Source organism: Carya illinoinensis, chromosome 14 (assembly GCF_018687715.1).
Source record: "Carya illinoinensis cultivar Pawnee chromosome 14, C.illinoinensisPawnee_v1, whole genome shotgun sequence".
In the NCBI taxonomy this organism is placed as follows: domain Eukaryota; kingdom Viridiplantae; phylum Streptophyta; class Magnoliopsida; order Fagales; family Juglandaceae; genus Carya; species Carya illinoinensis.
Genome location: NC_056765.1, coordinates 3,609,167 through 3,622,103, shown reverse-complemented (window position 1 = coordinate 3,622,103; position 12,937 = coordinate 3,609,167).

Sequence of the window (12,937 nt, the reverse complement as noted above, 5' to 3'; positions counted from 1 at the left end):
TTGGTACTAACGCGTGTGACACACGTGTTGATAGGAGAGGAGTCTAGATGGTTGATCTCAGATATCTAAGGCAAGAAAATTGAATTGAGTAGTGTGTGTCGGTAACTTAAGCATGGCAACACGGCTGCTTGTAAGACTCATGTGTGACTTGGGCAACATCTGAAGCTCCAACGCTTGTTATCATGGGTCATTGGGGTCGTCACTAGTTGTCTGGTTTTGTAGATTAGCGATCTATGATTCCAGAGTGCGTCTTTAAGTTGAAAGCGTTACAAATGCGATAGAGTGACTTTCATCATAACTAAAAACAAAAAAATGAGTTCCATAAACAAGATAGGCGTGATGGAGAAGGAAGAAAAAGGCTCACACACCTTTCCTCCCTCCACTCAAGTGAAGAGATTTGGATCAAAAGGTACAAAGAAAAACTTCTGAAAAAATAGGTTACAATTGAGGAGGCTTAATAAAAGCAGATTATGCACTAGTGTTTGTTACAGGTGTTTTAGCTTAGCATAAGTGCTAGAGGACTTGAATTGCATGTGTTTGTATCATGTGAAACTTTTCAGCCTAATGGTATCTGCCCCCTTCTCTCATTTGAATCTAAAGGCACCATTTGAATTATTTTACCAAAATTAAGAATATTTATATAATTTTAGTCAAAACATATGTTAACCATAGATATTCTCACAATATATGTATATACTCAATATTTTCATATTTAATATGTTATGTAGGTGACCACAGATATTTAATAAAATAAAAGAATCTTTACAGTCATAGAATACACAAACGCTACATTTTTTTTTTTTAAATAATAAATATAAAACAAAATTTTACTTATCTAATTTTAATTTTAATGTGGGGATTGCATTACTTATCTAATAATTCTATCATGATGGACAGACAATAGTGTAAGATTCAGCTGACTAATTATGATTTTATTGAAACTTGTGCATCTTTGTCACTTGTGGTAATAGTTTTAAAAAGTAAATTTGAGTAAATCTTTTCCCTATATAAAATGAGTAAATTTGAGATCTGATGAATCAATGTGCTGCATTTAACTGACATACCATTCCTCTCATTAATCTACCAAGTTTTCATTCAGCTATGTTCTGTTAATTTGGAATTTCTTAAAAAAAAAAAAAAAAACCTTAAAAGGAGGTGCCCCATAAATAAATTGATGCAAATAACATTAACATCTCTTGTTTTTGCCTTTGCATATTTATTATAGAAAATATTATATATATTTATAATTTTACGTACATAATTATATATACACGTGGTAATTATTTAAATGATAAAAATTTTAAAATTTAATATTAAATTTTTAAAAAATAATAAAATACTTACACGAATATAATTCGTCAGCACGTAAAAAAGAGTGAGTGGAGCCATCTTTACATGACCTAAACACGTGATGCGACCAACAAATAAAAAAAAAAAAAAACATGCAGACATTTCGAACTTATTCTTTCCCAATACTGATAGGGGACCCACCAATGACAAATGTGAGCAAAACAAAAAATAATAATTCTTTAGGGTATATTTCTCTTCGTGCGCATGAAATTAACTTACGTGGTTTTTGTCTCCCTGCATGGGGTTGCATGATCATAGTTTTGAATACCGTTCTGTTTAGTCGTTTTATTTTAAATTTAAAATTTTAATATAATATCTGATATATTATATTTATTTTATTTTAAATTTTGGTACGTTCTGATTTATTCAAGACATTTTAGTCAATTTTAACCATTCCGACCAAAATTTATATTTCAAATTTTATTTCATTTCATGCCGTTTTAATAGCAAGTTTATAATTTCCTTCTCTTTTATTTTTCTTCTATGATCTTTTTGTCCCAATTCAAGCTTATGATTTTTTTAATGTTATCTTGTAACATCAATATCTCTACATTTTTTCTAATGCTTCAACGTATATGCATTTTTATAAATTGTCAATTCTTCTATATATATATATATATATATATATATATAAATATATATATACACACATACATACTTACATATACGTATATTTATTTTATTAATTATCAATTTATATATACATATAATATATATACTTAATTAAAAAACGATACACCGGAACACATCAAAATACTCCGTCCCAATACTTAAAGTGAAATATTGATCAGTAGAACCGAATTAAAATGTATATTGGATATGAGTCGTATATATTTAAAAGATCAACTGTATTAATATATTATTATTTTTCACTTTGACAATTATTTTATGATATAATTACAATTATGACACCACATACGAGGAATCTCCTTACCTTTTGGATTCAAAGGGAAAGAGGGGTCTAGGAAAGAGGCTGTCGGATGTTTCCATTTATCTTTTTTTTTTTTAAAAGAAAAAAAATTTATGTGATTTTTAAATATATAGCTGAGTTCTATTAAATATTGTAATAAAAAAAATAATTGCTTATTTTTAGTTTCTTCATATGTGACTAGTCAAAGTCCACCATCAAATACTAGAAACACCAGATGATCAACGGTCTGAGTCACTTATTAAAACGACTTGTCGTCACGACAGATTTTCTTCATGCAAAACAAATACAAAAGCGCGTGGATCATCAAGTGGGAAGGCTGAATTGTCAATGAAACCGCAAACTTTAAACAGAACAAAAATATTGAGAATGATACTGTTGAATTAACCTTTTCCTTTCGTTGTTGGAACGTTAGGAAAATATATAGCTACTACAACGACTTGTCGTTACGCCAGATTTTCCTCGTGCAAAACAAATACAAAAGCGCGTGGATCGACCATTGGGAAGGCTGGATTGTCAGCGAAACCACAACCTTTCACAGACCAGAAAAATTTAAGAATGATAGATACTGTTGAGTTAACCTTTCCCTCTTGTTGCTGGAACATTAGGAGAATGTATAGGTATAGCCGTGTAGGACGGCTCCTTCATTAGATTGTGATTGGTTCAATCACTCATTATGGCAATTTTTTATTTTAAAAAAAAGGCTATGTACCTAAGGTAAGATGAACAAAAAAACAAAATACTTCTCTCTCCGATGTTACTTTTTGATTACAAAGCTTTGTTTGGCATTTAACTTTTTATTCATCCACAAAATTTCTAAGAGGGAGAGCTCCCATTTATACAAAGGGTGCATAAGTGGAGATCTTCCATCCCTCATCGTGCAAAGGAAGGGAGATCTCCTTAACTTACTAGTCATTGTCAGAATTAAGAGTTGGGCAGTGAGTCACCGCATCTAGCCCATCTGCCAACACCTTCCTAACCAAGGCAAAGGCCCCTGTTTACAAACAAATTGTATGCGGATGGATACTAGCATGCCTAGTAGCCTTGTGTAGGAAAGCAAGTGACCTAACTTGACCCGAATTGAAAAAAGGCAGTTGTGGCTAGTGCTTGGGTTCGACCCGTACAACCCGCTAAACATGGCCAACCCGCCTCTTAAAACTTATGCCCATGCTTTACTCTACAAATGAAAACCCTAACTTGTTTATTTCTCTTCGTTCCTCGAATTGTGCAAAGGTTGTTGGCTACAGACGTGCATGAAAATGGAGAAACTATCTTTGGGAGAAGAAACATAAGCTAAAATGGAGGAAAATTTAGAAATTTTGTGGGCATCAATCGAGTTTTTCCCAAATTTCTATCCACCTCTTGACCCCGTCGTCATCACGAGTTATGGTCTTTTTGCCACCCTTATTGTCGTGGGTATTTCTTCCCATATCGGTTGTTCAACCTGTTCCTTGAATCCATTAAAAGAGAATATTTGGAAACCGAAATCAGAGACTATCAAGTTTATATGTAGCTATGGCGGAAAGATCCTCCCTCGCTCTACCAATGGCAACCTTCGCTATGTCGGTGGCCTCACTCGTGTCCTCACCATCGATTGTTCTATTTCCCATGCAAGTTCGTGTTTTTGGATTCATGCAACTCATGTTATCATCCACTTTTTCCCAACTCTTTTGCCAACTAGAAAACCCCTACTGCGCATAGAGTTGGCATCCTTATTCTTCTCCCACGACCATCCACTTTTTTATGTCTATCATTGGTGGAGCTTCTCTTCGGAGCTAATTGTTTCTTGCTATCATCCTTTGTTTGAGATCATGATTTGTAAGTCTGTGATCTCTGCAGGCTTGTTCTCTGCCATGTTTGCTTATTAGGGATAAACAAAGAGAAATGGAAGGGAGGAGGGGTGGCTTCATGGCTCCTCTTGTCAATGTTGATTGCAGGCCTTGGGTTCCAAAAGAATAGGGCTAAGACGGGGCCTCTATGATTCGGCGAGTTCTATAGCTATTTTGTTACTCTAAGTGAAATTAGGTTGACCCTAGGGCTGTACACCAAACTGATAAACCTACCTAAATCGACGGAGACCGACCGCAGGAGGCCGGAATCGGTGAAGAACCAGTTGGTGGTCGAGTTAAATATATAGGAACCGACGTCGGCCGGTTCGGTTTGCGGTTTGACCCTAGGGAAAATCGATGAACCGACCGATGTCAGCGGTAACCTTTTTTTTTTTTCTACCTATAAAGAAACGACGTCATTTCACTCATTAAAGTGAAATGTCGTCGTTTAATACCCTTGGATGGGAACAAAATTTAGTGGAACGACACCATTTGGCTTAAGCCAAATGGCACCGTTCCAAAATGGCATTAAACCAACTCGTCCCCCTTCCTTCTTCATCGTCTTCTTCGTCAAGTTCTAGGGTTTTGTCTACCAGAGCTTCGTCGCACTCCCATAGCAAAGTCGCAGACGCTACTCCTTCGTCCCAGACAACGTCGACGGTAGATCGAAGACCGCATCGACGCTAGTCGAGACCGATGGAATCGGTTCTCTCTCCTCCAGTCGATCGATTTCGGTCGGTTGTAAGCAATGTTTTTCCACGTCAGTGGAGTTTCCGTTTGGCGCCGAAACCGACGTCGACGCATCAGTTTACACCCCTAGTTGACCCGACTTCAGTCGGGCCGAGTTGGTTTTTGGTATCCTGGGAGTCGGGTCAAGCAGGGTCGGGCCCAAACACAGACCAGATTGGTTGAGTTGCAGGCTTAATGCCTAGGGTTGTAGGTGGACGAGGCTCGGGCTAGCCCAAGCTTGCTTGCGGTTTTCCCTGTTTGGCCTGACCCTTACATATATAAAAACAATTTTTTTTAATAAAATAAAGTCATTTTTGAGTTTTACTTGAGTAGTATACAATTAAGGAAAATCACAAAACCCTAAATCACTTTCTCTCTTCTCTTCTCTCTCTCCCTCCATCGTTTGGGTTTTATCTCCCATTCTCTCTTATTCTGCTCTTCACCTCTTCCTTCATTGCCACACCAACCTCACAATAGGCAAAAGCCATCTTCTCCTCTTCCTCATTTTCTTTTTCCTCTTCTCTTATCCCCCTCCAATCTTTCTTCTTGAAGGTTGTGAGACACCCACAGGCCACACGGTCAGGGCCACGGCGTGGTTGTGGATCTAAGCCTAATAATAGTCGTGAGTTTGTGAAGAGACCTATGGCCATGTCATGGTCTTGCTGTTAGCATCATTGTGACCTCTTTTTAAGATGATATTTTTTTGGATTAGCGTTTGTATCTCTTTTGTTGGATGATAGATTTGTGAATTTTAGCGATAAATTTATGGGTTTGGTGAGAAATCTGGGTTGTTTGGAAGATTTCGGCCTGTTTGCAAGGTCAATCCGTCTCCCAACATCCAAATAGGGGTAGGGAAGGGCCAGCGACCACCTGTCCAAGGATGTGGATAGCAATCCTAGTCAGGATGCAAGAGGGTAGTAGAATATCTTCCTATTTATATTTGACCACTTTGAAACACGATTGAGAAAGGCTTGAATCATCAAGCATAATATGATAGTGAGGAGATTAAAGAGATCCCTTCAACCATGCATGAGTAGTAGAAAATATTTTGTGACACATGAATGAGTTTTGCTACATGCTATGGAAGAGAATCCTACCATTATTGTTGATGACAAAATTCCTTTAAAGCGTCAATAACAATTATTAAAAATTATTCTTAAAAATATTATAGAACCTTCTAATTATTTTGAAAGTCATGTACAATACCTATAATTATAAATAAAATTAAAAGTATTAAAGACACGAGCACCTGTCACTATCATGTTCACAATAAATGTTTTAAAAAGTACTTTAAAAAAAATGTACGGCATGAAAAGCAACTTAAAACATGAAACTATTCAGAAAAGGTAGATGCCAAATGTAAGCATTGTATCTTGGATTGATTGATGGATAGAGTGACTAGACCCAACAATCCTCTTTGAAATTTCCAATCCCAATCATTTGTATTTATTCTCCACTACTTTTCTAACCTTTTTTTAAAACTTTCTTTACCCCAAATGTATCTTTTTTTAAGTGGTAGCTAGGGACGGCAAATCCGTGTGTGTTGAGGGCGGCTGGCTTAGATTTTTCTTCTCAATTTAATATAATAAATAAAAAAATATCATAAGAGATTGAGTATTAAAATATATATATATAAATAAAATATTATAAACAAAAAGGTAATGAATCCAATAATTTGAATTGGGTCATGTTGCTTATATTTTAATGGGTATACTATTCTCCACGATTAGTTGACATGTAAATTTCGCGCGTTATGACAAGAAATAATTATGATAAACAAGAAGAACTTGACTTCTAATAATATTTAAATAAATAAAAATTCATCCCAAAAACAATAATTTTGTTACTAAACTATAAAGCCATTACTTAACCCTCAATTATAAATATAATATGTGATTTATCTTTTCATTAGGGCTTGTGTAGATTCAGAGATGAGATGAGATGGTTTTAGATAGAAAACGGAAGTAAAATAAAATTTGATTTTTTTAATATTTTGGGATTAAAAAATTTTGAATTATTTATTATATTTTATATAAAAATTTGAAAAAATTGTAATGATGAGATGAGATAATATCCGAATCTAAACAGAGCCTAAATTGTTATTGTCGCGATATAAAGAATAAGTAATACTATATAATGTTAACAATCTAGTCTTCAAGGAGGAACAAATTGCAAATTAGGAGATTTTAGTGGTCAATTGATAGTTAGATCGTTGGATAACTTGACGGAATAAAATGTATTTTTTTTAAAGAAAAAGATTATATTATTGGAGTCTTAATAGAGGAGGCATTGGAACCGTGATTGCATTAGATTCTATTGAAAATAATTCCTAATAATTTATTGGATAAAAGTAAGGAACTAATTTATTTTGTTATCTTTATTTAATATCTTTATAAATATTTATCACAAAATTTAAGTATTTTATTGACTTTCTAAATAGTCAAAATGATCAATCTTCTTGTTTGAAGAAGGGAAAAAAAAAAATTAATGTTAGGTTGGGAATGATTTTATACCCTTTTTAGATGTATTTTAGTGAAGTGAATCAAGTTGTTTATGAAAATTCCATCTTCTCAACTCTTCTTAATGAGAAATACCACTCGTTAAGGAAAATATGGTAATATTTTGGAAATGATCAATAATTCATGGATGACTCATATTTAATGTGTGTATGTCTCTCTTCGAATTTAAGATTTATCATCTTCTGTCATATATCAGGAGATCCTTGGGAAATTGAACCTAATCATGGAGGAGTGAAGCGTTAGGGAAAACATACCAATCAATATCTTAGGTGATTTGATGTTATTCTTCCTACTTAATTATTTTTCGTGCATTAATTTTCATTAAACATTTTTCTTAAACCTTCTGAGTGGATGGTCCTTTTGACGTACACCCATTTGTCATTATAGCGAGCCAGAAACAATTAATCACACCATGCGCATATTGATATTTTTCCCAAAGCAAAACATGCACCATTGGTCCAAATTTGTCACAAACAACATGAGCGGATGCAAGACCTTTCATGTCTTTTAATCAACACACTAATCTTCCAAAAAAGGAAATATAAGAACAAAAAAGAGAAGGTAAAGTGGGAGAAAGAATGATAAGTGTGAGAAAGAGAGAGAGAGAAAGTGGAAAAAGAATATAAGATTGATTTGAAGAACTTGGCGGAGATGTTGTCCACTCCAATATAATAACTAATAAGGACAGGTTTGAAAAGTCAGATGAAATGAAAATTTTGTAAATAGTAGTAAGATAGTTTGTGAATTATAGTGAAATAGTTTGAGTTGAATATTTTTTGAGTTTTGAGGAATGAAAGAGAAAAAATTGAATAAAAATTATTATAAAATTAAAATATTATAAGATTATAGTTTTATAATATTATTTTTGTTTGGAAATTTAAAAATGTTGGAATTATTTTTTATCTGAAAGTTTGAAAAAGTTGTAATGAATAGTTTGAAAATTTTATATTTGAATTATGTTTGGGAATAAGATGAGATGAGATAAAATGAAATTAGATGAGAATTTTGTGTCTCATCCCATGCCTCAAACCTGTCATAAGTGTTAAAATATAAATTATATGATTAAATTTACTTCTCTTTATTAATTTAATAGAGGTGATAAAAACATATGGATTTTTTAAAAACTTTTTTTTGCCTTGTTCGGTGTGAAGGCCGTGAAAAATCCCGTGCAAAACATTTTTGTTAATTTAAACTATTGGGATAAGTGATGATTTGATACAGAAAAAGAGCAAACATCCTAAATTTAAACTGTAATTACATACTTTGGACTATATAATTAAATATTTTGTGTTTGAACAACTTATTAAAGAGGAATATAACCAATTATTTTAAGTTATAAAATATAGAGTAATGTTATATACAATCATGAAATGTATAAGCGTCGTGCAGCCGTTTTGAAAAAAGAGAGAATTTCACTGTTAAAAAATTAATTTCTTTTCATGGAATCCCATATTTATTTATTTTTTTCAAATTAATTGTGCAATACTTATACATTCAAGATCGTAAATATTATTTTTGTAAAGAATAAATGGTAATTTAACCCATAACCCTCAAAAGGAGGATAGTTTGGTAATAGGAAGTTGGAAACTTAGAAACCCCATCGTTGAAGGTGAAGATAATTATGCGGTCCTTATTGTTAGGAAGCCTGTGTACTCCTTGACAATCTGCCCTGCCCCTCACCAACAATTCCTTACCTAACAAGGTCCCAACCTGCAAACATCCAATGCCATGCACAACCAATATACTCTCAAAATATACAGATATACAGTATTTCTATTCTATTATAATATATCATATCAATTAAAATTGATACTTACATAAACAATTTTAATTTCATTACATATTTTGATAAAATAAGATCATTATCACGTTATTTGTATCCTAAAAATATCTAATAATTTTTTATTAATAGGAATTTTAATATAAAGTGTCACACTATGACTGTAAGAAATAATTACTTGATTCTGATCTATCGCAAAGAGTCCAAAATGCAAAAGCATCCTTACAATCGTTTCTTTTTTCTAAATTGAAATAAAAATAAAAATGACACACTAAGGTTTCGTTTGGTTGTTAGACTCAACTGAGATCAACTTAAATCAGTCTAATTTTAAATTGAGTCTAACATCTAAATACTCAACTCTCAAATTACTAAACTCATCTCAACTTAAAATCTATTTATATGTGGTATTCACAACCATTTTCAACCAAACATTTCTTTATATATGGGATACACAACATTTTTTAACTTCTTATAAATATTTCTAAATTTATCTTAATATCCAAATACATCTAAACTCATCTTACGTGGAACTCACAAAACTTACTCTACCTTCTCAACTCACTACTATTCATAAAGAACTCAACTCAATTTAATATCCAAATGTAGCCTAAAATGTCTATACTTTAATATATTTAGAAAAATGTTTTAATTAAAAAGATATTCTTATTAAAATATTCTTACAAATTGACGTGATACGTCAGATTGTAAAATTATTTTTATTGTAAAATAGATTTAATATATCATATGAGACAATGCCACCTTGTGATTTTATTGAATTTTTTTTTTGTAATTATTGCACTTTGAGTACATTTAATAAAAAAATTCTACTTATCATCCTCTACTTTACAGTAAAACAAATTTACAATATGATCTATTACATTAAGTTACGTTAATTTATAAATTTATTTTTATCAAATTTCTCTATAACTAAAACAGTTTTCTTAAATTTTTTTTTTTTTGGCACAAAATCAAATAGATAAATAAATTTTTTTTGATGTAACAAAAAGTAGAAACGTGTTGTTTAGTGCAGTCGGCTTTGGAGTAATATATTAATTAAGATGAGTGCTATAGTTATAAAAAAAAATTATATAAAAATAATTATAAAAATTAACGTAATTTTATATAATTGATTAAATCTATTTTTAAAAAATAATGGATTAATAATTTAATAAACTACATTAAAATATATTAATAATTAATATATATATGATTCCTTTTATATAATCATTTCATGATCCGAGTATTTCTCATTAATTAATTTTGAGCCCACTCATTTGCATGAATTTTTGTGTCCAACTGATTTGATTGGTTGAGGAGTATAATTAGCATGAATCGAGGGACGCAAGCTTTATTATTATGCATGACTCAGACATAATATGAACACGTCACTTTCAAAATAACGAGAAATGATACTTACACAACTATTATATAATTATTATTTAAAGGTCTATTAAATATTTTATATTAAAATTTATTAAAGTCAAATAAAATTTAAACAATAATATCTTATAAAAAGGTTGTCTGGCTATATTTAGTTAGTGAGATAAGCTTTGGTTTCTCTAAATGTGTATACAAAATTATCTCTTTTAAGAATTGTCTTTCCTTACCTTTTATATTGTCTTTCCTTCTTTTAAGAATTGTCTTTCCTTACCTTTTATATTGTCTTTCCTTACCTTTTATTTGTTTCTCTCTCCTTTTTTTCCTACCTTCTTGCTCGTAGGTTTTTCACAATCTATATGCACATTTTTCATGTCTTTTCCTAATTGTATTGAGTTTAGAGTAATATCTGAACGTGAGACATTATTTTTTCTTCTTATGAGTTCCATGTATGCTTGTCATTTCAGTTAGTGTCTCAAAAGATTCTAACAATGATCCATGTTGAAGTTTATTTTTTGAGTCTCTCAGCACAAAATTTTTCCCTTATCAATTTACAAAATAGTGGAACAATCAATATACTCTGTCATTACAAATACTTAATAATTAGAAGAATCAAATATTGAAAAGATCATTATACCTTATCTAGCTCAATCACACCACTTGAATGTATTCCTTCAACTTGAGCCATGAAACCACAAAAGTTATTGATGTATTTTTAAATGGTTGACCATTGATCGGTCAAAAAGGGTACAGACCATTCTTAACCGCTAGGTTTTTTATAGATGGAGTTGTAATAATAAATTTTACTCCACAATTGTGTGGCAATTTGTTCAGTCCACCATATAAAGTCTATACTAATATTAGGTCAAACTGAAATGAAAAGAGTATCATCCACTACAGTAAATGATACACCTCACTGGGGTTTTTATTTAGGTGCCCTTTTTTCCGTTGGGGTTGTGTCACTTAGACATTAACATTTGCAGTATCCATAAGGGGTTGTTAATATCACGATCACCACTTTCCAACAGTCTGATGAAAAATAGATTCTCATCAATTAAAGTGTTCATCTTTTAACAAAGTATTGAAGGACAAAATGTTAATAAAACAATATGTTAAATAGTACCATTGTATTGAAGGACAGCGTGTTCATCCTTCAACAGTATCAAGAATGTACTCATAGTCATATTAGCAATTAAAAAAGCATTTTATAACAAAGGATTAGCAAATTACAATCAAATATCTTCAAAACAGCAATTGAAAAACCTTAAGATTAAAAGCAGTTTCCTAATAGCAACTCCAAGCCAATTAAAACAAGCCAAACATTGTGATCTTAAGCATTGTGATGATACACTAAACATTTCTAAAGGAACCACATACTAATTAGATGACTACAAGTGTACCAAATTTCTCTTTTAAGACCTTCATATGAAATTATAGCCATACATGATTTCCAGAGAGTCCCATAAGTAAGTTAAAGATATTTATATAGGTGCACAAACACACCAAGAGTGGTCAAAATAGCTATATGATCTTTGATTATTTCTGACAAGTTAGAATTTAATTATACTTATTAATCTAAACATCATAGTACAAATACATAATAGTAGTATAATCAAAACCCTAATTTAAAACCAAGAACAGAAAATTGAAAAGTAATCTAGATTAAGCAAAATCAAAAGACCAAGCAATAAAATATTATGTTATGCTCCTACATGTTTACAAAAATCAAAGGACCCATTTGCAAAAACCAGAAAATTGAAACCCTAAATTCATCCCTAAACTCAGTTCAGAAATCAAAACCCTAATCTAGAATAAACAAAGCATCCAAACAAAAATTAGAAAATTGAACTCTATATAATAAAAATCTCTAGGCAAAATAGAGAGATCAATGTTTAATTTACCCTAGGCAATTGATACAAAAAACACAAAATGGTGTAGTGGCAGTGGTGATTTCTAAGCTAGTGGCAATGGAGGAAGTGCACAGTCCTCGTGGGAGACTAAATCCCTGGAAAAAAACTCCATGGTTAAGAATTTTGGGAGGGAGAAATAGAAAATGTTCACTCAACCAGAGAGGGAATGAAGAAATAGAGAATAGAGGGAGAAAATCATACCTAACCGTGACGAGAAGAGTCCAGAGCCATCATGAGAGAGAGCTATGTGGGTTTTTTCTTCCGTTGAGACTCTGTTCGAGTCGAGGGAGGGAGGGAGAAAAGGAACTATGTGAGAGAGAAGAGAGAGGTCTCGGGAAAATGAATCCCGTTAGTGTCGAGATAGAGAGAGAGTCGGATAAGAGAGAAATAATTAGTAAAATGACATTTTTAGAGTGAATATATAGATCTCCAAACTTATAGAAATACTATTTATAGGTATATAAAATTATAGAGATGCATAATCCATTGTAGTCAAATTATGGGTCATAATACAA